General features: G+C 43.2%; 1 long non-coding RNA gene across 3 annotated transcripts; it reads left to right on the top strand.

Annotated features, from left to right (window-relative positions):
- Window positions 1–4,723: 4,723 nt before the first annotated feature.
- Window positions 4,724–24,171, top strand: LOC125456768 (uncharacterized). Of its 3 annotated transcripts, XR_007248509.2 has the most exons (6): window positions 4,724–4,860; window positions 4,979–5,087; window positions 8,128–8,331; window positions 13,136–13,313; window positions 14,285–14,424; window positions 23,263–24,171. It is a non-coding gene; the product is annotated as an uncharacterized LOC125456768 (long non-coding RNA). The 3 variants fall into 3 exon arrangements; XR_007248510.2 differs by lacking the exon at window positions 14,285–14,424; XR_007248508.2 differs by lacking the exon at window positions 23,263–24,171 and having other exon boundaries at window positions 14,285–18,369.
- The last annotated feature ends 2,517 nt before the right edge of the window (window positions 24,172–26,688 follow it).

Below are 26,688 nucleotides of genomic sequence, written 5' to 3'. Positions count from 1 at the left end.
TCATGCAAAATACGTGTGTCCTATTGCCAAGTGCGTGCCTAAAAAAATGTGTATATCTCCTGTGAGACTGGCACAAAAGTGCTGTGACAGCACCCAATTATCTCTGAACTACAGAAAGCTGTTTACATCAACTTTATATGACAATAAAAGCTTATTCAATTCAGTTCAATTTCATGCCAATGACTCCATTAAGGAGTGATGACGGGAACTGCAGATGCTGGAGAATCCAAGATAAAATGTGGAGCTGGATGAACACAGCAGGCCAAGCAGCATCGCAGGAGCACAAAAGCTGATGTTTTGGGCCTAGACCCTTCATGGATGAAGGGTCTAGGCCCGAAATGTCAGCTTTTGTGCTCCTGCGATGCTGCTTGGCCTGCTGTGTTCATCCAGCTCCACACTTTGTTATCTTGGACTCCATTAAGGGTTTCTATCTTGTCAATCTGACTTGAGTGACGGTCCCTTATCCTTAAAAGTAGAAAATCCTCAATTTGGGACCCATGCAGACCTTGCTCCACCCTTTCCAATGGGGACGCCTTTCCCGACAAGGGGAATATGCATCTCACAATACACACAGCTTCAGCATTATTTGGCCACCAATTAGCAGCCCTTTGCTGACTTTCTCTTGGTCACCCTGTCTCACTCTCAGGAGCCTCACGTGGGAGTGAGGGAAATGCTGGGAGCCCCTCTTCAGGACAGAATAGGTTACCCCATTTCCCAGATGCTATTGTGAGAATCATATCTTCCAAAAAAAAAGTGATGAGGGTATTAACCCAATCCTACCTCCACCTTCAGAATATTCAATAGTCCCCTCCTCTCTCACCTTCTGAGACAGAGAGTTTGCAAAGGCATCCAACCAACTGAGCACCAAACTGTTGTCAACTGACAAACAAATGCATCTCATGCTATTGCTCTTGAGGGAAGGAAATCTGACCGTCCGGTCTACATGTGATTCCACACCCTGAGGAAGGGCCACCAGGCCCGAAACGTTAACTCAGTTTTCTCCTTCATAGATGCTGCCAGACCTGCGGAGCTTTTCCAGCAACTTTGTATTGTTCCCAAAGCAATGTGGTTGGCTGAGCGCAATCACCTTCATTAGCAATTAGGGATGTTGGCTTATCCAGTGTCAGACATGTCCCATGCAAGGGAGAAAAAAAATTGCCTTTAATCCACATTCATTATTTTAACACCAGCATTTATTCAGTAATTTTAAATGGATGAATGTCTTCTGCAAGTGTCATATGAGCTCTCCAAGCCTTCATTGACTGGGAGAGCTGACAGGGGCTTTCCAGGATATACTGACTGACTGCTAACCAGTGGCTGCATCCATGCATGCGGGAAGCAATTTATATGTCAAAGGAATTGATTCCACAGTGTTCATGGCCAAGGCTATGAGGTAATTGCTTAAAGTAGCTCAGTGACATCAAAGAGACCCAAGGATGTGAAAGGCTGCATACATCATTCAAGTAATAAACTGTCGGCAGAATGCACTTTATATTCTGTCACGTGGAGTGGAAAATGACCTGAACTTAATCTGAACTCGGAGGAGGGTTTGTGTTGAATGCAAAGTGTGGGATATTACAATACACATGGTGTGTTTAAATTACTCGCCTGAATCTCAGCTCTTTCGTATTTCCATTGAGGCGTCAACCTGCTTTGAACAATTGAGCCGTCACCAGCCAAAAGAAAGATTTGCATTTGTATAGCGCCCTTTCTGCCCTCAGTCCATCCCAATGCGTTTCACAGGCCCGAGGCTGCTGGAGAAGAAGCTAGGAAGCCCTTCTTGCTTTGTTGGTGCTTTGTTCCAGTCCAGCACATCTGAAAATTAAACTGATTTAAGGCCATCTATCTGTTCAAACTGCTTCACTCATTGTCAAAATCTTTGAGGGTTGATTTCCCAAGATCCTCCAATTAATTCCAATTTTCCCATTGATACAGTTCTGGGAATAAAGGAACATCTGACCATGAGGGAAACATTTCCTTCCCTGCTATAGTCGGCACTCTTACTGTACAATGAGGTCACCTACACTCTGAATGACCTTCTCCAGTCATTATTCTCATTCTCACAGGCAGTGGCCATGCCATAGCTGTTGGGTATGATCATTATCTGCAGTTTCTCCTTCTCTACTTTGTCTGAATTCTCCATTCTCAGTACACTATCAGCTTCACAACTCCATTCTGACCCCATCTCTCCCTATGAGCTATGACCACTGTCTCGACAACACCATCCAGTTCCCCTTCCTTACAAATTGGAGTTGTTGCGCTCTGTCTCATCGTTAGCTTGAAAGGTAGCTGAAGAAATATACTCAAAGTTATCTTTGCTGTCTCACAGTGCGATTTGATTTGATTTATTATTGTCACATGTACTTAGGCACAGTGAAAAGTTTTATTTTGTGTGTAGCACAGGCAGGTTACAACATACAAAGTGTGTTAGGGCAGTGGAACATGAGAGGATATTAAAGTCTCAGATTCCATCTTAAGTGGGGCCTCTTGAAGCATGATATGCTGCTGAAAGCTTGCTACTGTTTATAACCAAATAACCTAGTCCAGACACTTAAGTGTCTGTCACTGAAGTCTATTGTTCTTCACCATAATGTGGGCTTTTACCTTCAGCACAGTGAATCATTACTTAAGTTAATTTCTGTAACATGGGGTTCTTCTAGTCATGGTTCTATTCCTGAAAGTGGCAGCTAACTGAACTCAGAATGTGTCTTTGGGTACAGCTGGTGACCTCCTCTGTCCCCATGAGGGGACAGAACCTTCCTCCTCCTTTCCCTCTTGGCTTCCAAAAGCACATTGCAAATTTTGAAGCTGAACTCAATGAATTTAAAGACACCCTTGTCCTAAGTGCTAGGCCTCTGATGACATCTCCCTTCCCCCTTGTGTAATGTCATGCTTTTCCACAGAGCAGGAATTTCTCCCTCTGGACAACCTGTAACCCCAGTGATGGCTGTCATGGCCTCGAGCTGTCTGATACTTCACCTGGCCAAAGATAAGGCAGGAGTAGAATTAGTCCATTTAGGACATTGAGTCTGCTTTGCCATATGATCATGGCTGATCTGTTTCTCAACCCCATTCTGCTAATAATCTAGAACCTATCAACAGTACACTGACAGGAAGCTGGAAGGACACACAGGCCAGGTGGCACCCAGGAAAGGGGCAGTTAACATTTTGGTATTACCCTTCTTCAGGGCATCTTTCTATCTCTGTCTTACGTACACTCAAGGGCATGGCCAACACAGCCTTCTGTGGCAATGAGTTCAACAAATTCACCAACCTCAGGCTGAAGAAGTTCCTCCTCATCTCAGTTCTAAAGGGTTGTATCTTCACTCTGAGGCTGTGCCCTCAGGTTCCCAGTCTGTCCTACTAGTGAAAACATCTTCTCCATGTCCACTCTATCCAGGCCTCTCAATATTCAGTCAGTTCCAAACAGATCCCCCACATCCTTCTAAGCTCCATCATGTACAGACCAAGAGTCCTCAAATGCTCATCATTTGACAGACCCATCATCCCTGGGGTGTCTCTTGTAAACCTCCTCTGGTCCACCTCCAAAGTCAGAACATCCTTTCTTCATTGTGGAGTCTAAAACTGCTCACAAAATTCCAATGCAGTCTGACCAAAACTTTATGCAGCCTCTGCTCTTGCATTTTAATCCTGTTGAAATGAATGCTGACATTGCATTTCCTTTTCTAACTGCCCATTGAACCTACAGGTTAACCTTAAAAGAGTCCTAAACTAAGACTCCTAAGTATCTCAGATTTTCATGGCCTTGCCCCATTTAGAAAATAGTCTATGCCTCTATTCTTCCTACCAGAGTGCATGCCCTCACACTTGCCAAGTTGTGTTCCATCTGCCACTTCTATGCCAACTCTCCTGCTGCCCATTGATCTATTCCATTCCTACCTGACTGGCTCTAATTGGAGAAGGAACCCACCTCCTTATCAAGGAAAGATTAACTGCTGTGGAAGTTGTAACCTGAACCAGTTTCCCACCAGATACTGGTTTCTAACCTGAAAACAAACAACAGCTCCTGTTTCCCACTTCGAATGACAGGAATTCATTCCCATTAATCAGAAAGTGAGAAAAATGAAATTGCTGGAATGCAAGAATGGCAGGAGATTTGTCATCCCTCACATGTTGGCAGGACAGGCAATGAAAAGGAGGGATTTTGATAGAATCAAATGCACCTCTTGTGTAAAGGGATTTCCCTTGGCTTGCTGCACTCTTGCTGTCTCCAGATCAAACTTAAGAACAAACACATACTTCTCTCACAGTTGGGGAAGGAGAAAGATTTGTAGATGTGTTTCTGGGATCAGAAGCCACTTTTGTCTTTGGCCTGCAAAGTCCACATTCTGCCAAGTCTCTGATCTACTGTGGAAGAGTAATGATCTTCAGGAAAGCTGGGTAGAGCTCCACACTGGAGCCTGACTGACTAATAGGTTTGGGCTGTTTTATAGACGTGATTGCAACGATAATACAGTGCAGTTTTTAATTTTTGTATTCAACTAAGTAGATATTATAATTAAATGCCTTTCTTCTATTTTTTTGTAGCAATAATTCATTGATAGGATTCTCAATGGGTAAGAATTCTCTGCAGTCCTCTGTGTTTGTCTGAGGTTATGTGTCCTTGGTAACTATGGAGACAATGGACGTTTTTGTACTCTCAATTAATTCAGCAGATTGTGACAGCCCTCTGTTTTCGTAATCACTGCATTTTGCACTTTAATAGTTTCCCTAATCTTAAATCCCTAGGCATGAGGTCCCTTCATATAGATGTTAAGTTGTATTGTGCCTTTACTGTGGATTCTGCACTGCTTTCGTTGCCCGTAGTTGTGGTTAGATTTTTACATGTTAGGACTGAAGGTATGTAACACCCTGAGGCTATGTTATGCACTCAGATTAATGTAAAGAATTGTTTCCTGTGGTTTGTGGTTTATGTACATTTCTGCTGCTGATAATCTGTAACTCATTTCTTTGTTAGAAGCCGTTCGTTTTCATTTTCTCACTCCAGGCCCTTTATCCTGTCATTGAAATGAGGCTTGCTGCTTGTCAACGAAATGGAGATGCGGCAGAACCAACAGGGGTTGACGGTAAATAGAGTACCTGCTATTAATATCTTCCAGCAGCATATTGTAAAAACTTAACTTACTAAGCAGAGCCTGTGGAGAAAGCTTTTAGCAAGCAGAGGTAATCACTGAAACCAATACAAGGTCTGCGCTTTACAAAAAAAGACCAGGTTATTTCTGCGACAGAATGCAGTGAATGGAGTAAAATTACACAATAAAATTTTTGGAGGGGAGAAAATGATCTGAGACACATCCAGCAGTGCAGTCTCTCGGTGACACTGAAGGGAGGAGTGACTAAATTATTTCCATTCTACCTGTCTCGTGATATCAGTATGTCACATAGCAATTTACAACCTCTTAATAATTTAAAGTCAACTATTGTAACCTAGGAAACATGGAAACAATTCACAGGTAGCAAAGTACCACACACAACAATGTAATGGTGACCTGGTAATCTGCTTCAAGTGGCATTGTTTAAGGGATAAATATTAGACAAAGCTAGGGTAAGATATAGTTGCTCTTCTTTAAATTTGCACTCTGGCGTCATTTACATTCTGTCAGACCTTTGAATGGACCTCTCAAATTTTAATGTGAATCTCTCTGAGCATCTTCTGTGCAGCTGTAACACTATGCTGTGTTCTGCACTCTGTTATATTATCATGTACGGTTTGAACTGCCGGTATAGCACATAAAACAATGCTTTTCACTGTACCTCAGTACATGTAGAGCAGCATGGTGGCTCAGGGCTTGGTGCTGCTGTCTCTGCGCCAGGGATCTGGGTTCGATTCTACCATTGGGCAACTGTCTGTGTGATGTTTGCACATTCTCCCCGTGGCTGCGTGGGTTTCCTCTGTGTGCTTCGGTTTCCTCCCACAGTCCAAAGATGTGCACATTAGGAGGTGTGATCATGCTAAATTGCCCATAGTGCCCAGGGGTGGGTAATTGAGGTGGGTTAGCCATGGAAAATGCAGGGTTACATGGATAGGGTTGGTCTGTGTGGGATACTCTTCAGAGGCTTGGTGTGGACTCAGTGGGCTAAATGGCCAGCTTCCACGTTGCAGATGTGACAATGATAAATCAAATAAATCCCCTGAGAGGGTGAAAGGGAGCCTTTGGCTGAAAATCTCATCTAAAAGACAGCACTTCCTCAGTGCCATACTGAGATGTCCACTCCGATTTACCTTTCAAGTCTCTGGATTGGGTCTGAAATCAAAATTCTCTGAGCTCAGTGCTGAGAATTATATGACAAGTTTGCCCCTAAGGTGTTCTTAGATTTGCTGGTGTTATCACGAAGATATCTAGGCTCCTATTGAAGATAGTTCCAATGTGCATAAGGTTCTTGGAAAGCATAAAGTAATAACATTTTTGTCCAACTGTTCCATTTTCTGAGAAGAAAATATTGCCCTCCAAATAGGATTTGTGCTCAACTCTGGCAAGATTCTGAGCGTTTTTAAATACATAGTTAGGCCGATCACTTCCATTTCTTTGCCAACTTTTTTTCTCAGTGCTCAAAAACCTTAAGTTTGGAAAGCATGGTATTCCTTCATTCTTCTGGGTGCAGTAGTAAGTTTTTTTGAGTTATTTGTTACTGATATATATTAAATTGAATATATTATGTAGCCAAGGTATAGTTTTGGGTTGAGGTGAGGGTGTGTTCTAAACAAACACACAGCGTAAAACCTGGCATTTTTCCAGCATTTTAATCAGGTTATAATGGTCAATGTTTAAAATTCTCTGAACCAAATGGGAATTTTTCTTGAGATAAGGCAATACATGAGTGGCAATAGTAGGAACTGCAGATGCTGGACAATCTGAGATAACAAGGCGTAGAGCTGGATGAACACAGCAGGCCAAGCAGCATCAAAACAGCAGGAGAACTGACGTTTTGGGAAGAGACCTCGGATTTCTGAAAAAAGGTCTAGGCCTAAAATGTCGGCTTTCCTGCTTCTCTGATGCTGCTTGGCCTGCTGTGTTCATCCAGCTCCACACCTTGTTATCTCGAATACATGAGTGGAGTTGGATGGGGCACCAACTCACTGGTTTAGGCTCAGCAAGGCCCATAATAAGATTCCCAATTCATGTCACTATTTTCATCACAAATTTACATCTTCATAAAATAGGCGCTTACAAATTTCCAGGACTTCCATTTCCCATTTTCTATCACATTTGGCTGCTAGCTGTGTATTTCTTCTCTTTCCTGAGTGTTGACACCAATATTTGTTTGCAGCGATACTGTAACTCATCCACCACAAGTACTACCGAATTGCTGAACTTCTCCCCAACTCAAATCTCTGCAATTAAAGGGAATTAATGACTATTCTGACCACCCGGTTACAGGAGGGATGTTATTGAGCTAGAATGGATTGAGAAAAGTCTACAAGGATGCTCCTGGGTATAAAAGGTTTAAGCTATAAAGAAAGGCCAATTATTTTTCCACTGGAGCGTAGGGGATTGCGAGGTGACCTTGTGCTGGTTTATAACATCAAGAGGGCTATAGTTAGGATTACCAGTAGGTATCTTTTCCCTAGAATGGGAGATGTCAAGACTAGTGGACATATAATCAAGGTGGGAGGAGAGAGATTTTAAAAAAGACATAAGGGGCATATCATTTTACACAGAGGGTGGTTTGCGTGTGGAATAAATTTCCTGAGGAAATGGTGGATGTAGGAAAGTTACAAATTTTCAAAGAAACTTAGTTAAGAACATGAGTATCAGAGATAATAGAAACTGCAGATGCTGGAGAATTTGAGATACAAAGGTGTCTAGCTGGATGAACGCAGCAGGCCAAGCAGCATCTCAGGAGCACAAAAGCTAACGTTTCAGGCCGAGACCCTTCATCAGAAAATTTTTGTGCTCCTAAGATGCTGCTTGGCCTGCTGTGTTCATTCAGCTCCACACTTTGTTATCTTTAAGTACATGAGTAGGAAAGGTTTGGAGGGATATAGGCCAGGAGCAAGCGGGTGGGACTTGTTTAGTTTGGGATTATGTTCGATGTGAACTTGTTGGACTGAAGGGTCTATTTTCGCATGACTCCATGATTTTCTGGCTTCTCTTTTTGACCTAGGTAATATCCTGCAGTGTGATATAAACTGCAACTGCTGAGAAAACTCAACAGGTCTGGCAGCATCTGTGCAGAAAAATCTGAGTTAATGTTTCAGGCCCAGTGACCCGTCTTCAGAACCCACTGCACCGCATTTCTGCGTTAATTTTTTGAAAAAAAACACAGTGGGTCATTCTTAGATACTTGGCAATGGACTGTTACTTTCAGGTGAGTTGGTAAGCCAATACCCAATCTGTCCAGTCAAAGGTATGCAAAAGGTCCTGTGATATGGCTCCATAGGAATGTAACAGTGGTCTCCCGGCTGGCCTGGTTAATTTTAATTCCTCTATTAGCTTTACTAAAATAATCTTGTCATCATTACATTGATATTTGCAGAGAGCAGTTGTGTGAAAGTAAGTGTGTTTTTCCTATACTAAAACAGTGAGCTCAGTTCAAAACCACATCGTTCATTGTAAAGTATTTTGGGACATCCTAATCTTATTAAATGAAAGGCTTTTTTAGTTTACATTTGTCTTGACAGCAGAGGGACCCTAAGTACTTCGTGACAAACTGAAATTTTAATTACAGTGCAGTCATTTTTAAAAAAGACACACAGCACCCCCAAAAAAAGACTAGTTGTAAATTCAGCAGCTATCTAAACAGAGAGAACCTGGAATATCACACCTGTTGAGGTGTCAAGGAAACTTCAAAGAGAAGTACTTAAAATGGGGAAATGGATGAGAAACTGAACAGTAATCCAATGGGAGTAATCTCGACTTTGAACATGAGTGAAAGAAAAGACAGTAGTCTGGGCAAGATGGATAGTACGAACTGCAAATGCTGGAGTCAGAGATGACACAGCATGGAACTGGGGGAACATAGAAGGCCAGGCAACATCAGAGGAGCTGATGTTTTGGGTCGGGGCCCTTCTTCAGAATTTCTGAAAATCAACTACCTAACTGTGCAGTGCAGTGGCTCAGTAGTTAGCATTGGTTCCTCAGAGCACCAGGGGCCTGGGTTTGACTCCATCCTTGGCTGACTGTTTGTATGGAGTTTGCTTGTCATTCCCGTGTCTGCGGGGGTTTCTTCCGGGTGCTCTGGTTTCCTCCCACATTCCAAAAGTGTGCAGGTTAGGTGGATTGGCCATGCTATGTTGCCCTATAGTGGTCATGGACATGCAGACTAGGAGGATTAGCCATTGGAAATGTGTGGTTACAGGGATAAGGTGGAGGTTGGATCAGGGTGGAATGCTCTTTGGAAGGTTGGTATGGACTCGATGGACCGAATCCTGCTCCCACACTATAGGGATTCTATGAACTGTTCTAATCCAATTTTCTGGCATTTGTCTCATAGCTTTGTATGTCTTGGCATCACAAGTGCACACCTAAATATTTCTTAAATGTTATGAGTGATCCCGCCTCTAACAGCCTTGCAGCTAATGAGTTCCAGATTTCTGATTGAAAATGTTTTTTCTCATATCTCCGCTCAAGTATCTGCCCCTTTGCGTAATTTTATGTCATTGATCATTGAACTCTCCAACAAGGGGAAACATTTCTCTCTGCCTACCTTATCTATGCCCCTCATCATTTTATACATCTCAAACATATTCCCTCAATCTCTTCTACCCTCAGGAGAATAACCTCAGTTGATCTATTCTCTCTTAATAACTGAAACTCTCCAGACTGGGCAAAATCCTGGTAAATCTCCTCTGCACTGTCTCCAGTGCTATCACATCGCTCCTATAAGGTGGATTACAGAACTGCATGCAAAACTCTAGCTGTGGCCCAACTAATGTTTTATACAGTTCTAGCATCACTTTCCTGCTCTTAAACTGTCTATCTTGACTAATAAAGGCAAGTATCCCACATGCTTTCTTCACCACTCTGTCCACCTGTCCTGTTACCTTAAGCACACCAAGATCCCTCTGATCCTTGATAATAAAATGTGAGGCTGGATGAACACAGCAGGCCAAGCAGCATCTCAGGAGCACAAAAGCTGATGTTTCGGGCTTAGACCCTTCATCAGCGAGGGGGATGGGGAGAGGGAACTGGAATAAATAGGGAGAGAGGGGGAGGCGGACCGAAGATGGAGAGTAAAGAAGATAGGTGGAGAGAGTATAGGTGGGGAGGTAGGGAGGGGATAGGTCAGTCCAGGGAAGACGGACAGGTCAAGGAGGTGGGATGAGGTTAGTAGGTAGCTGGGGGTGCGGCTTGGGGTGGGAGGAAGGGATGGGTGAGAGGAAGAACCAGTTAGGGAGGCAGAGACAGTTTGGACTGGTTTTGGGATGCAGTGGGTGGGGGGGAAGAGCTGGGCTGGTTGTGTGGTGCAGTGGGGGGAGGGGACGAACTGGACTGGTTTAGGGATGCAGTTGGGGAAGGGGAGATTTTGAAACTGGTGAAGTCCACATTGATACCATATGGCTGCAGGGTTCCCAGGCGGAATATGAGTTGCTGTTCCTGCAACCTTCGGGTGGCATCATTGTGGCACTGCAGGAGGCCCATGATGGACATGTCATCAAGAGAATGGGAGGGGGAGTGGAAATGGTTTGCGACTGGGAGGTGCAGTTGTTTGTTGCGAACTGAGCGGAGGTGTTCTGCAAAGCGGTCTCCAAGCCTCCGCTTGGTTTCCCCAATGTAGAGGAAGCCACACCGGGTACAGTGGATGCAGTATACCACATTGGCAGAAGTGCAGGTGAACCTCTGCTTAATGTGGAGTGTCATCTTGGGGCCTGGGATGGGGGTGAGGGAGGAGGTGTGGGGACAAGTGTGGCATTTCCTGCGGTTGCAGGGGAAGATGCCGGGTGTGGTGGGGTTGGAGGGCAGTGTGGAGCGAACAAGGGAGTCACGGAGAGAGTGATCTCTCCGGAAAGCAGACAGGGGTGGGGATGGAAAAATGTCTTGGGTGGTGGGGTCGGATTGTAAATGGCGGAAGTGTCGGAGGATGATGCGTTGTATCCGGAGGTTGGTAGGGTGGTGTTTGAGAACGAGGGGAATCCTCTTTAGGCGGTTGTGGCGGGGGCGGGGTGTGAGGGATGTGTTGCGGGAAATACGGGAGACGCGGTCAAGGGCGTTCTCGATCACTGTGGGGGGAAAGTTGCGATCCTTGAAGAACTTGGACATCTGGGATGTGCGGGAGTGGAATGTCTTATCGTGGGAGCAGATGCGGCGGAGGCGGAGGAATTGGGAATAGGGGATGGAATTTTTGCAGGAGGGTGGGTGGGAGGAGGTGTATTCTAGGTAGCTGTGGAAGTCGGTGGGCTTGAAATGGACATCAGTTACAAGCTGGTTGCCTGAGATGGAGACTGAGAGGTCCAGGAAGGTGAGGGATGTGCTGGAGATGGCCCAGGTGAACTGAAGGTTGGGGTGGAAGGTGTTGGTGAAGTGGATGAACTGTTCAAGCTCCTCTGGATGACTGTATCGGCGCCGCCTCTTGGTACCCAGAAGGTTGCAGGAACAGCAACTCATATTCCGCCTGGGCACCCTGCAGCCTAATGGTATCAATGTGGACTTCACCAGTTTCAAAATCTCCCCTTCCCCAACTGCTTCCCTAAACCAGCCCAGTTCGTCCCCTCCCCCCACTGCACCAAACAACCAGCCCAGCTCTTCCCCCCCCCCCCCCCCACTGCATCCCAAAACCAGTCCAACCTGTCTCTGCCTCCCTAACCGGTTCTTCCTCTCACCCATCCCTTCCTCCCACCCCAAGCCGCACCTCCATCTACCTACTAACCTCATCCCACCTCCTTGACCTGTCCGTCTTCCCTGGACTGACCTATCCCCTCCCTACCTCCCCACCTATACTCTCTCCACCTATCTTCTTTACTCTCCATCTTTGGTCCGCCTCCCCCTCTCTCCCTATTTATTCCAGAACCCTCAGCCCATCCCCCTCTCTGATGAAGGGTCTAGGCCCGAAACGTCAGCTTTTGTGCTCCTGAGATGCTGCTTGGCCTGCTGTGTTCATCCAGCCTCACATTTTATTATCTTGGAATTCTCCAGCATCTGCAGTTCCCATTATCTCTCCCTCTGATCTTTGTTGCTTTCCAGGCTCCTACTGTTTGCCATGTATTCTCGTCTTGTTTATTCTGCCCAAGTGCATCACCTCATGCCTTTCCAGAATGAATTCTGTTTACCACATCCATAAAACATACAATCTATCACATTATTTGCAATATTTCTGATGCAATATTGTTTGTGATACAAGTGTTATGTATGGCATAAGCAAAAATATTTTACCTCATGTTACTGCACTGCACATCTTGTTTTGCGTTTACCTTGGGATAACCTACTACACATCCATTTGGTTGCTTTCTGTAAGCTCACTTGACTGACCCTAATTACATTGGAAGTGAAATGTCACATTTCTTTGTGACTGACACTATGTGGAAATTGTTGCTGTGACATACAAAGTATCAAGTCACAAGTTTCCCTTCCTTTGTAGTGTTGGCATGAACACATTGAAAGCAGCAAAGCTTATTCATCAATTTCCCACATCGGTTTGGAAATCATCAGAATACTAGATCATGCACAAAAAGAGATGCCTCGTAAAATTTGACTGATTGCTGACCGGATTGACAGGACGTTTGTGTTTTCCTTTTATATGATGTGATAAAAGTTGTCAGCAGATAGCTTAGAATGACTCATGTTACACTCAACACATTAAGATGGCAACTGACATGGAATAAAAGGAAGACAGTGTAAAGTCAGTGTAAAGTTAGTCATGTGGATTCCTGAGCTTCCCCAATTACAAACAGCAGACAAACACAACCCGGATGTTCGATGTTAGGACAGAACATCCTGAATCAGCTTTGATTTGTAGTTCTCGGGAAGTGTTAGGATCAGAGAAACTCACTTGGTTTTTATTCAGATATTTAGTAGGGACATCTGGAGCTGATCATGTAGCAATGTATGAAAACAAGAGCAGGACTGCCTTACGTTAGCTTTGATGGCATCCTTTCAAATAATATCTAGCATTTTCAACCAGTTTTTATCTCATAAATGAATGCCTCAGACAATGCTCCCTTTCTGTTCTCTTACAGTTTCTCTTAGAGCAGGTCTAAGCACCTGAACTGTGTGCCATGACTCAATGGATGGCACTCAATTCTTGGTCTGATGTAGGCTCAACATCCATTCCAGTAAGTTAAGTACATAATATCGGCAGATATTCCTAATACAGCCCAAGGAAGGATGAGATTTTAAACCTGTCTACACTCTCAGGTGAGCACACACATTCATAAGCCACTATTGTGAAAAAAAAATTCTCCCCTTCCAATGCTGTGGCAGTTTTATCTTATGCATTAAGGAAATACTGCAATCTTCAGATTGAGATACTTGTTTGGAGTGTGAAAGTCTATACATGCACCATCACTAATGCCGTTTATTTCCTAACTCTGAATAAGATTCTTTGGCTCCCTATGCCCTGTAACATCCCGTTTTTGATATCTGTAAATAACAGGTACAGTTGCTCTAGCCCTACAGGACCACTGGCATGGTTTAACCTGAGGGTTACCTCACCTCAGGTGAGGGGAGAGGTTGAGAAGGAAAATACTTCACGTTAACATCAGCCAGGGCAGGAATTGAACCCATGCTGTTGGTGTTAGTCTGTATTGCAAACCAGCCAACTGAACTAGCCAAATCCAAGTTGCATGTGATATGTTATAGAATGCAGCTGTCTGGTGCAGTGTCTAAAACATCTCTTCACAGATTCATTCCAGAATGATATCTTCTCTTTTACCGAAGTTACAATCACAATTTCATGATTTACCTGAATCTCATTCTGTCATACTGACCAAAGTTAACCCCTTGAATAACATAATGACGCTTTTTGTATACAGTTTGGTTAAAGCCTTTCATGTGGTATAGAGCATCTGTATGTCAAAATTCCATAAATGAATGTTCAGTTGCTTGGGCCCAAAACTCTGGAATTCTTTCCCTACTCCCTTTGCCTCTCCATCTCACTTCCCCCGCTTTAAGATTTGATTTAAAACCTACCACCTAGACTAAGCTTTTGGACATTGGACCCACTCATCACATACATCTCTATGTGCCTCAGGATCATATCTTGATTTGTAATGCCCTTCCGAAGTGCCCAGGGATGATTTATTGTGCTTAAGCCATTATATAAATATATATTTCTGTTATTTTTATATATTTTGGAATGTCCTGTTGTTGCTTTTGTTTTCTTTCAGCTGGGCTACATTGCAAAAATCTTGAGCCTTGCAGTGCTCTACCTAAGTATGACCCTTCACAGATGAATACTTGGACAGGAAAAGCTGGCAATCTATTTCCTTACATAACACATATCAGCCCAATTGCATCCAGTATAAAGGTGCGAACCAGAAACTGGCATGGACCACTCGGCATCAAGAATAGAAATTTTTATTTTTGCTGTCTATCATTGCAGAAAATTGTTTACAATCTCAACCCCTGTCAACCACAACCCTAACCCAGCCCATCTGAGTGAGCCGAATACATCACAAACTAAGGAGCAAACGTGGTTGGGTTTCTCTTGTCATTTCGGTCTAATATTATTCCCTTGTATCCAACGTGCAGTGAATTGTTAGTGTCTGAAATGTACTGCCTCAGTGTGTGGCAGAGATGGGTTAGGTGCTGTGGCATTCCAAAGGGAGTGAGATTGTTATCTGAATGTGCTGGGTTATGGAGTTTGCTTGCAGTGGGAGGCTGGAGGATGACATAAAGTAAATTGCTCATTCAGAAAGCAAGTGGAGGGAAAAAATGGGCTTTCTCGGCACTATAATATTTCTATGATTCTGTGAACAGAGTCAAATTTCAAGATACAGATGATATTAGGTATCAAAGATTAAGAGGAAATGGAATTTACAAGTTGATTGAAAGAATTAACAGGGTCAATAGAGAGAAACAATTTCTTCTGCGGGGGGGGGGATGGTAGCTCAGAACAAAGGGACATAAACTGAAGTTAGAAGTTAGGGCTTTTTCGAGTGGTGTAAAACACTTCTTCACTTAGTTGGAATCTGGATAGGACCCACTAAGATCACAAGGGTAATCCCTGGTATAGAGAGATTGTCTCACAAACAAAGATTAAACAGGTTGGGACTCTACTCATTGGTGTTTAGAAGAATGTGAGGTGATGTCATTGAAATACATAGGATTCTTAAAACACTGGACAGGATAAATGCTGAGAGGATGTTCCCACTGATCGGAGAGTGTAGGAGCACAGTGCATAGTCTCAGAATAAAAGGTCTCCAATGTAAGACTGAGATACGGAAGAATTTCTTCTCTCAGAGGATTGTAAGTCTTTAGAAGTCCTTGCCACAGAGAGCTGTGGGGCAGAGTCCTTCCGTATATTTAAGGCTGCAGCAGATAGGCTACTGATCAGTAGGGAAACAAGGAATATGGGGAAGGGACAGGAAAGCGCCTGCGAAGGACACTGGGCCAGTCACAATCCGACTGAATGGCAGGCCAGGCTTTGGGATCAAACATCCTACTCCTGTTCCTATTTTTTCTGGTCCTACAATTCCACATGACGGAATGACCAGTTCGTATATTGTTGTTTAATTGGGTGAAGGAGATATATTGACCAGCGTATTTTCTACTCATCAAACAGAGGTTTTAATTGGAACTTCTGGAACTGGTACATGGGGTTTTTCTGTATTGGCTGAGCTGATGATAAACGCTTTTAAAATTTGAAAATACAGTCTCGATGCAAATTCAGTGCCATGTGGTACTTTCACTTCAATTTCTGAAACACTCATATGGCCTTGTTCCTCTTAAGCCCTCTTGTTCTTCAGACCCCAGCAGCTCTCTGTTCCTCCAGCTCTGGCCTCCTGTGCATCCTCTATGTCTCTTCGCCACAACATTGTAGCCTGTGCCGCCAACTGTAAAGTCTCATCCTTCTGAAAGTTTTCTTCACACCCTCTCCCTTGTGCTTTTGTTGAAAAGGTCCTTTTCAAAGCTCACCAATTTGACAAATATTTGGTCACCCCCATTGACATGTCCTGAAAGTGACCTCCAATCCTCTTTGGCAGCAAGTCAGCAAAAATCCCAGAGAAAAGGTGCAATCAATCACTTATGCCACTGCTTCGGGTTTTCCACTCATCTCCGGTCAGTGATCGAATCGAAGTTTGAGAGGTGCCTGTAAAAATCTCAAACTTAATAAAAACTGAAAGAACAGTGATGCTGCAAATCAGGAAAAACACAAAGTCTCTAGAAAAGCTCTGCAGGTTGGGCGGCATCTGTGAAGGTAAAAAACAGGGTTCATGTTTCAGGTCCGATGACGCTTCCTCAGAACTAAATCTCAAACTTGTTGTGTTCACACTGGTTGGGAAATCATGGTCTTCGAAGCTGAGAAAAGGTGAGTCTTAACTTAGTGTTTAAAAGCTTGTGGATAAGGGGAGACAAGCTGGGTGAGGTGTGTTGTTTGGAGACACTGCAGAAAAATGAACCAGAGTTGGCAAAAATGCCATGGATGATCTAACATTGTGTGCTTTCTAGAAGGGTCTTGAACTTGTTTTTGTTTTTAGTTCACTTCATTCTTGCTTTGTTCTTTTTTGTGTTTAGATTCAGGATCAATTTGTGCCTGGCAATTGAGTAAAATTGTTGAATGGAGAGCAATTTTCATTTCTGCATTATTTTCTACCATTCTTTTAGGCCAAAGTATAATAGAATCATTGTGCATAAATTGTCAGCATCATACACTGAATTTAGAATGCAGGGCTCTTCTATAATTGCATGCAATTCTCATTTAATGAATCCCTAGAGCTTCATAAATCACAGCAGTTATACTTGAGGCAGATTTATATATTAATCTGACAACGAAGGATGCATTAAACACTTAATTCAAATGTGCCTTATAGCGCATGTGTATTACTCTCACTTCACAAATAATATTTGGAAATGTGAGCTTACTTTAAGCCAGAACCACCTTTTTAGTTGATTGCAGATTCAAATACTATTCCATGATGTTGGCATATTCTAAAATGAGACACTGTGAGAGTACAGCATTGTTGGAGGTGCTAACTTATGAATGAACCTACATTTTTTTTATTCATTCATGGGATGAAGACATCGCTGGGTAAGCCTACATTTATTACCCATCCCAAGGACAATTCAGAATCAACCACACTGCTGTGGGTCTGGAGTTACATGTAGGCCAAAACCACCAGCCCCCGGACCCCGACAAAGGACATTAGTGAACCAAATTGGTCTTTCCAATAATCAATTCATAGTCATCATCAGACTCTTACTTCCAGATATTTATTGAATTCAAATTCTGCCATCTGCTGTGGTGGGATTCAAACTTGGGTCCCCAAAACTTTCTAGAGTCTCTGAATTAACAATCCATCGATAATACCACTAGGTCTTTGCCTCCTCTTAAACTCCCTCAATGACCAGATAGAACTTTGCCTTAACTACCCTTTAGGTAGTAGCAGGGAGTTTTCCTGATCTCTCAACGAATCTTTCAGTTTCAATTGATGCATCCAACAGAATTCACAGGTCATTTATTTCTTTGTTGATGTTGGATTTACTGTGTAAAAAATGACTGCCACATTCACCAATGAAATTCATTGTTTGTTATGTAGGCCTGTTATTGAGAGTGTCTTAAGATGTCAGTGGATAGCCTCAGTCAGGATCTAATTTTGATGATTCAGTGGTGTATTTCTCAGTCATATTGCAAGACAACAGTGCTGCCCATTTGAGTATGGGCAAACAATATGCTAGGATTCGATATGTTGGGAATTCCAAGCAACTATTTGATTTTATTCAGTCATGGATACAGGCATCTCTGACTATGCCAGCGTTTATTGCCCATCTCTAATTGTTCAGAGGGCAGTTAAGGGTCAAGCACATTGCTGTGGGTCTGAAGTCAAATGTGGGCCACACCAGGAAGGTTAGCAGTTTCTTTCCCTAAAGGACATTAGTGAACCAGGTGGTTTGTCCAACAATCATTAACAGTTTAATTGTCATCATTAAACTCTTAATTCCAGATTCTTTATTGAATTCAAATTCCACCATCTGCCATGATTTGAACCCAGGTCCCCAGAACGTTAGCGAGTTCCTGGATTGATTGTCTGGCAATAATACCACTAGGCCATCGCCTGCCAAAATTAGGAGCAGAATCTTAGAAAAGACCCTATCCACTTTGCCCAGATAATAAAATGTGAGGCTGGATGATCACAGCAGGCCAAGCAGCATCTCAGGAGCACAAAAGCTGACGTTTCGGGCCTAGACCCTTCATCAGAGAGGGGGATGGGGAGAGGGAACTGGAATAAATAGGGAGAGAGGGGGAGGCGGACCGAAGATGGAGAGAAAAGAAGATAGGTGGAGAGAGTATAGGTGGGGAGGTAGGGAGGGGATAGGTCAGTCCAGGGAAGATGGACAGGTCAAGGAGGTGGGATGAGGTTAGTAGGTAGATGGGGGTGCGGCTTGGGGTGGGAGGAAGGGATGGGTGAGAGGAAGAACCGGTTAGGGAGGCAGAGACAGGTTGGACTGGTTTTGGGATGCAGTGGGTGGGGGGTAAGAGCTGGGCTGGTTGTGTGGTGCAGTGGGGGGAGGGGACGAACTGGGCTGGTTTAGGGATGCAGTTGGGGAAGGGGAGATTTTGAAACTGGTGAAGTTCACATTGATACCATATGGCTGCAGGGTGCCCAGGCGGAATATGAGTTGCTGTTCCTGCAACCTTCGGGTGGCATCATTGTGGCACTGCAGGAGGCCCATGATGGACATGTCATCTAGCTTCCACTTTGCCCAGTTGGATCAATTCTACCAAATTATTGCTTGCTTGAAGCAGAAATTCTTTTCACTTATTGAAGCTAATTTGAATGGTCATTGTTAATGCTTGATCTTTGAAATGCTCACACGGATAGCTGGAGGCTCGTACATATCTGTAAATGAAACCAATTTGGAATAGAACAGCAATTTATTGTCACCTGTATTTATGAAAGTGAGATGTGTAGTGAGTCGCCACAATTCGGCGCCACTTAAATTACAGAAATTATAAAAAGAAGGAATTGAGACAAAGTTAGGACAAAGTTAACCTATTGTTCCCTCTACGGCTCCTGGGTTTCTGGAGCAGCTACGGGATGCTGCCCCTGAAGCTGTGCCTGAGGCCACCAAAGTGCGGATTTCTGGACTGGACCCACTATGCCGCCAGACTCCAATGACTCACGATGTGGAAAAAGCTTCTTCTCACGTCCAATTCGCTCCTTTTGCCAACACCTTTAATTCTTTGCCGTGCTGTTTTTAATCCTTTCAGAAGTGGAAGGATATTCTAGTCAGTCCAGATTCCTCACAACTTCAAATACCTCTATCAGATCACCTTTCAGCCTTAAATCTCTTAAATACACACCTAACTTTTCCACTCTATCCATTGCTCTTTAAGTTAATACTGAACAATTGAAATTATTCATTTTCCCATTGTATCTCAAGGGGTAGAATGAAGTCATAAAGACCTGCATGACCAGCCCACTGCCTGCACTGACTTGGCTGGACTAAGTGATAAAATTGGCCTGAATGGCTGCTTGGCGAAGAAGGTAAAAGAAAGCATATTTTGCAGTGCTCTTCCCTCGATTGCTATCGAGTGACCCCTTTCTGGCATGTGCTCGCTTAAGAAGGTCAGACGAGGACAGCTTCAGAATCAAAGTTAGTGTCTCCGATGGTGGAATGAAAGAAAGAATTTGCATTTGTGTAACGCCTTTTACAAAGCCCTGTGAGCCTTCAGAAATGAATCAGGTATTTTTCAGCAGTTGTTTGCTGTTGTATTGGAGGACGTGCAGTAGTCAGTTTGTACACAGGACTCTCTGACACGCGACAGCGACCAAAGAAGTGGTTTCAATGATGAGGAAAAGGGGGGAGGAATAGATTTTGCTCAGGATGCCTGAAAAAAGTGCCCTTGCTCAAAATTCCACCACAGGATCTTTAGTACCTGTAAGGCCAGATGTGATCTTTAACTGGTTTGACACCTCTGGAGGGGACATCCCCAATATTTGTCTGTCCTGCGAAAAGAAATAAAGGAACACTGCTATTTATAAAGTGCCTTTTGCAATCGCTGGATGTCCCAATGCGCTTTGTGGCTAATCAGTTTGTGGTCGCTGCAGAAAACTAACGAAATGTGGCAGCCAACTTACACCCTGCAAGACCCCACAAGCAGCAGTGAGCAAATCATTTTTCTCTCATGATTGACGGATAAATACAGGCTAAAACACTACTCATAACATTCCAGTTCGTCTAAATAATATCACAACATCTTTTAATTACATCTGAGAGAGCCAACGCATACCTGATTTAATAACTCAAGGTGACACATTTGACTGTGCAGCACTGTGTCAGGTCTGAGCCAAGGTATTAACACACATTATTCAGTCAAGTTTGAGGGTCTGTGCTTTTGTTTTCTCTATTTATGTTCTGCCATGGAGGCAGCAGCAGCTGGGGGCCCAGAGCAGGGTCTTTGGTGGGTGGGCATGATGTCACCTGGGTGGATCTCAGGCGTTTGGTGGCGTCACGCAAGTGGCTGGGAGCCCAGAGCAGGATACACACGGGCTGTCTTGAGGTGCCAGGTGTGCCTGGATGGTGGTTGGCAGAGAGACAGCAGGGCTGCAGCGTGGAGATCAAGAGAATGAGTCGAACATGGGGGAGAAGATTAAGTCCAGAGCAGGAGAGGGATCAAAGACATGGCAGGGGAGGGATCAAGCCCCATGCAGGCGGATGAGCTTGCGTTCAGCGTAGGGGAGAAATCGAGTACGGAGCAGGGGGAAGAGATCGAGCCCGGTGCAGGGGGAGAGATCGAGTACAGAGCAGGGGGAGAAATCGAGCCCCGGTGCAGGGGGAGAGATTGAGTACAGAGCAGGGGGAGAGATCGAGCCCCGATGCAGGGAGAGAGATCGAGCCCACTGCAGGGGAAGGGGTTGAGGCCCGGTGCAGGGGGACCGATTGAGCCCCATGCAGGGGGAGCTATCAAGACCCAGTGCAGGGGGAGACCTCAAGTCCGGTGCGGGGGGGAGATCGAGCCCCTTGCAGGGTGAGAGATCAAGGCCAACATGACAGACAGATAGAGCCCTTGAGGGGAAAGTCCAGAATACAGCGACTGCAGGCTCATGGCCAAAGAAGGACCGTAATTTGAAACTTTTGACTTTATTTCTTATATACTGTTTAAAACTGACAAGAACAGTAATGCTGAGCTTTTCACTTTTTTTTTATTTTTTGAATTTTTACTTAAGGTTTTGTACCTAGGTACCTTCTACAGGAGATTGCATTGGGAATGATGACATTGTAGATTTTCACTGTACTTCTGTATCCCTGTAATGAGTAAATGACTAATTCTAAATCTAATTTTAATTCCAATTCCAATTCTAATTCTAATTCTAATTCCAATTCCAATTCTCATTCTAAATTCCGTAAATGGCTGACTAACAGATGCATGATAAATTATGGAGTCAAGGCTAAAATCCTACAATGTTGTCAGCGGCCGCTTATTGCCTCTTGGATAAGTTTTAGGGAGGTTAGCCTGTGTCACAGAACTTGACCCAGAAATAGAGTCAAGGCCTATAGAAGACAAGGGGTGGAAAGCAAAAAGAGAAATGCTGGAAGCTTCAAGAATTGACCATTATAACACAGATTTGTCTAAATCCTTCATTTCCTGTTCATGTGACACTTCCTGTTGATGTGACACTGAACAGTCATTAAATGAACCTGTCTCTTCAAAGCAGCTGGATTTTACAAGCTATTTCATAGCCCTGTATAAATACACATAGCCATTAGCCATTTGGAGCTAGGCCCACTCATTAGCATGCCCCAATTTCAGATCTTTATTCACCTTGAGTTCCTTGCCCATTACACCACAGAAGACTATATCTTGAATTTCAGTTCTGGAATTATTCTTGTAGCTTTTACTAGTTTATGAATCCCTCAAACTGGGCTGTAACTGTGTCTTTCCCACAAGTCATATTTCAACATCTGACATACCCATTTGATTGTCTGCGCAGCTATTGCAATCTAACACCAAGGAGTCAAACAACAGCAAAACGCTTTCGTTGCCAGAATCTGGCCCAACACTTAAGCAAATTTTAAAGCAAAAAAAAGTTCAAAGCCTTTACCTTGGCAGTTTTGTTTCTCAACTAACATGCACTTTTTATTTCAGTGATTTTTTTTCTGGACGTTAGACCTCTTAGCAGAGCTCCTGACTGCCCCAGCATTGGATTACAGCCAGTTTTTCACTTGAAAGGCCACAACTCTCCCACTGCTTCACGTAACCACCTCCTCTTTTTGGTTTCAGTGTTTGTACCACATCGAGCAGACTATTCCTCAAACAGAGAAGGATGGCTTAGTTAGAGGTGGACAAAATGATGAGAACTTTCTTCATTTTTTTTGAGAGGCTGGTTACTGACGGGCAAGGATTCAAGGTGATTGATAGAGGTTTACAGTGACCATGAGGAAATGATGGGTGATGGGTGTCTGGAATTCACTGCACAGTTTGCTGGTTGAGGCAGAAACCCATCACTCAATAGAAAAGAACTAGAATCTACACGTCGATCAGGTGTTTGAAAGTGGGATTAGAAAGGCAGCAGGTTTCTTCAACTGGCATAGAAACTATGGGCTGCATGACCTTTTCTCTGTGCCATACATTTTCTATGGTTCTTCTCTCCTGCTAGTATCTCAATCTCAAAGAAGCCTCATTGACATAGAGAATGCACCCCTTTTTTTTGCAGCGACGGTGATGTTCAATTGTTGTGCATTTGATTATATGAGTCTCTCTGCTGTTGGTGCTCGCTGTGCTTAACTTGTTAGGCCCGGATGTAAACTGGGGGGAAATTGAACATAAATGCTGAAGCAGCTGGGAGGTTGAGCTGGAAGCATGAAGTTGACAATTTAAACCACATGGAATAAAACCTGGACCACACAAGGAAATCTGTATCATCTCCGAATCAAAGTGAGAAATAAAATGTTCCTCTGGTCACAAGGTTATGTTTTTCGGAAACATTGCAAATGGCAAATTTGCAAATGGTGAGCTTATTTTTTTAAAGGGAGTCAATTGGATAGATTCAAAACCATCTAAAGATTTAATATGGACAGTATATATCAGAAGGTAAAAGGCAATAAATACAACATTTTTAATAAATCTGAAGAGATTCTACAGGAGAAATTGTCTTAAAATATCATAAATGTACAAATAGATTATTTTCCCTTATTATAGGTTGGATTCTATGATTGAAACAGGAATGAACTCCCATGTGCTGACAATCAAGTGAGAAATACATGCCAGTGTGTACTTTATGGTGCAAGAAGCAGAGCGCAGTATATCCATCATATGCCTTCATACCTAAGCGTTTTTGCATTCATTTTTATTGATAATTTTATTTGATGTTTCTTCCATTCTTTTACTGAAAATTTCAGATAAACAAACACCTGATTTATTATTGGTGAAAAGGTTTACAGAATGCTTTGTGCAAATATACAAAAATCTCAAACGGCCAGGCTTTACTGTACAGCTACACCTACTTGTAGTCCCAGAATCCAGGAGACAGAAAGTGGTAAAGAGCAACAGCAAAGTGTTAATGTTCTGAAAGGTATCTGTTTAAACTGCATCATGCACCATTCCATACACAGTCTCTGGGGTAGATAATCAGGTAATCTAGCACAAAGTCGTCAGCACTGGAACTCTGGACCCAAAACATTAACTCCGATTTTTTCTTCACAAATGCTGCCAGACCTCCAGCAAAGTCTGTTTTTGTTCCTGATTTACAACAGTTGTGATTCTTTCGGTTTTTGTTTAGCATGCAGTCCTGATGGAAACAGAAATGTCATCTCTGACTTCTGGCAGTTTTAAGTAATTGTTATATTATTGCACAGATCTTAGCAAAGAACCAAACCTTTAAGACAGCTAGATGACATCACAACATGTGATACTCCTGTTTGAAAGTGGTCTTATTTTCAGTCATCAGCCAGGCTGGTCAGTTGGTACAATTCAGTTCACTTAGCCTGCCCTGTGTACAATATGTAGTAGCGTATGTAATATACAACCCTGACTACATATATAAATCTGAGATATCATATCACTGTACAGAGTTAATATTGTTAATAAATGACATCTGTCTTAACAAGAACACAGTTTCTATGGAATACATTAGATGGGCAAACATATGGAAAACCACATCACTTCAATTATGCTTAGCTCGTCAATGCAACTTGTACCTGTTGCTAAAATGCATTAAACTGCCTCTTGCAATGTGAGATAAGCACCTCTTCTTGTTAAGACTCACCAGTGGTCATTTTTTACCATTGATTAATTTCAAAGGACATAAGACTGAGCATTGAACGGAGGCTTGTCGGCAATATTCTAACCCCAAGCACATGTGCCCAGTAGTAGGCATCCTTCCTGAAATGTCTTTCTTCTTTGGTTGAAATGAGCACCCAGTTTCCCTCATCATAAGCCAAAACCTGCCTTGCAGAAAAAAAACTTCACCCATCAAAGATCTTTGCCCAGATTTGCAATCTTTGATGCCTTTTTTTTCAGGACGCTAATCGGTAAAGAGTGATCTGAACTAAAACCCCTTAAGGCTTTTTTTGTGGTTTGAACAACATTTGCAACCAATGGCCAGGCTTGATTTTAATTCAATTGCTGGGCTGCCCTCCTTCTAAGGTTTTTCACCTCTGGTTGACACATGCCAGGAGGTTACATCACATGATTTCACCTGTCCTGTCCAGAACCACTCAATGAGGTTGTGGCTAATCTGTTAATCATCAGCTCCACTTTCCTGACCTTTCATCGTAATCTGTGATTTGCTAATTGACTAAAAATCTATCTACTTCAGCCTTGAACATACTTAGTGACGCTCCCTTGATAGCACACTTCGAAAAGGAATTTCACAAGGTCCAAAACCCTCCGAGTGAAGAAATTCTTCCTTCTCTCTGTCTTAAAAGGGTGACTCCTCATTCAGAGATTATGATATCTTGTCCTAGACTCTCCCACAAAAGGAAACAACCATTTCTGCATCCAGTCTGCATGGACCTTTAAGAAGCTTGTGTGATTCAGTAAAGTCACCTCTCATTCTTCTAAACTCAATAGATCCATGCCCAAAATATTCAAACTCTCCTAATAAGGCAGCCCCTCCAAATCTAGGATCAGCCAAGTGAACCTTCTCAAGACCGTCCCTGTGTTGTCTGGCATATCAACCTTATGGGAACATGGGAGCAGGAGTAGGCACTTTGACCCCTTGAGCCTGTTCCCCATTTAATGAGATGACGACTGAACAAAAACAAAGTTGCTGGAAAAGCTCAGCAGGTCTGGCAGCATCTGTGAAGGAGAAAGCAGAGTTAATGTTTCAGATCTGGTGACCCTGCCACAGAGCAGTTCTGAGGAAGGGTCACCGGGCTCTAAACTTTAACTCTGTTTTCTCTTTCACAGATGCTGCCAGACCTGCTGAGCTTTTCCAGCAACTTTGCTTTTGTTCCTGATTTACAGCATCCACAGTTCGTTTGCTTTCTATTGAGATGATGACTGATCTGTGGCCTAACTCCAAATACTTGCCTTTGGCCCATATCCCTTCATACCTTTGCTGAATAAAAGTTTGGCTATCTTAGATTTAAAATTAACAATTGATCAAGCATTAGCCAATGGCTGTGGGAAAGAATTCCAAACTTCTACCACTCTTTGTGTGTAGAACTGCATCCGAACATCTCCCTTGATTCCTCTGGACCTATGATTATGGCCCTAGTTCTAGAAGCTCCAACTCATGGGAACAGTTATCTTTATCTACCCTGTCTTTTCCTGAAGACTTTGATTAGACCACCCTGTAATCTTGCCAATTCTAGAGAAAACAGAGGTGATCTGTATAATCTGCCCTCATAATTTAACCCCGGAAGTCCAGGTATTATTCTTGAACATCTATGTTGTACTCGCTCCAAGACCAAAATATCCTTCCAAAATTGTGATGCCCAGATCTCCTCACAATCTTCCAAGTGATATCTAACTAGGGCTTAGCATATCTATAGTGTATCTTCTGCACCCTTACACTCCAACCCTCTGGATATAAATACCAGCATTCCATTAGCTTTCATGATTTCTTTCCCTTACCTGTTTGTGGCATTTTAAAGATCTGTGCACCTGAGCTCTCAAGTCACTTTGGACATCCATCATATTTAACTGCATAGTATTTGGAAAGTACCCTGATCTATCCTTTTTGGTCCAAATGGAAAACAATACACTTGCTTACATTGAACTCCATCTGCCAAAGTTTTGCCCATTCACCTCGCCGATCAATACCTCTTCCAAGCATTCATGATATACCATGCACCTACAACTGTAGAGTGAGCAACACAATTATTTCTGATTATTTATTCTTATTGCACAAGATTTCTAACCTTCTCCATGTATTGTAACCAATTAACCTATTTCCTTAAGGCACCTTTGAGTTTTGCGGTATGAGAGTTGTATTTTCAATTGCTGGCAACTCAAGTCAAGTCCAAGGGGTTTGGAAACCTCTATGCCCCTATCACCTGTAGAACTCAGTAATGAAGAAGTAACAAAGGCTTTGCTTATGCTTGACAGCTTCTGGAGAGGTGTACTTACTCATAACTTCTGCAACAGGATGACAGCTCCCACGACAGAAGACTGGAAAAG

This window comes from Stegostoma tigrinum, chromosome 12, assembly GCF_030684315.1.
Source record: "Stegostoma tigrinum isolate sSteTig4 chromosome 12, sSteTig4.hap1, whole genome shotgun sequence".
Classification (NCBI taxonomy): domain Eukaryota; kingdom Metazoa; phylum Chordata; class Chondrichthyes; order Orectolobiformes; family Stegostomatidae; genus Stegostoma; species Stegostoma tigrinum.
The sequence above is the reverse complement of the archived record's forward strand: the minus strand, read 5'-3'. Positions and strand labels throughout refer to the sequence as shown.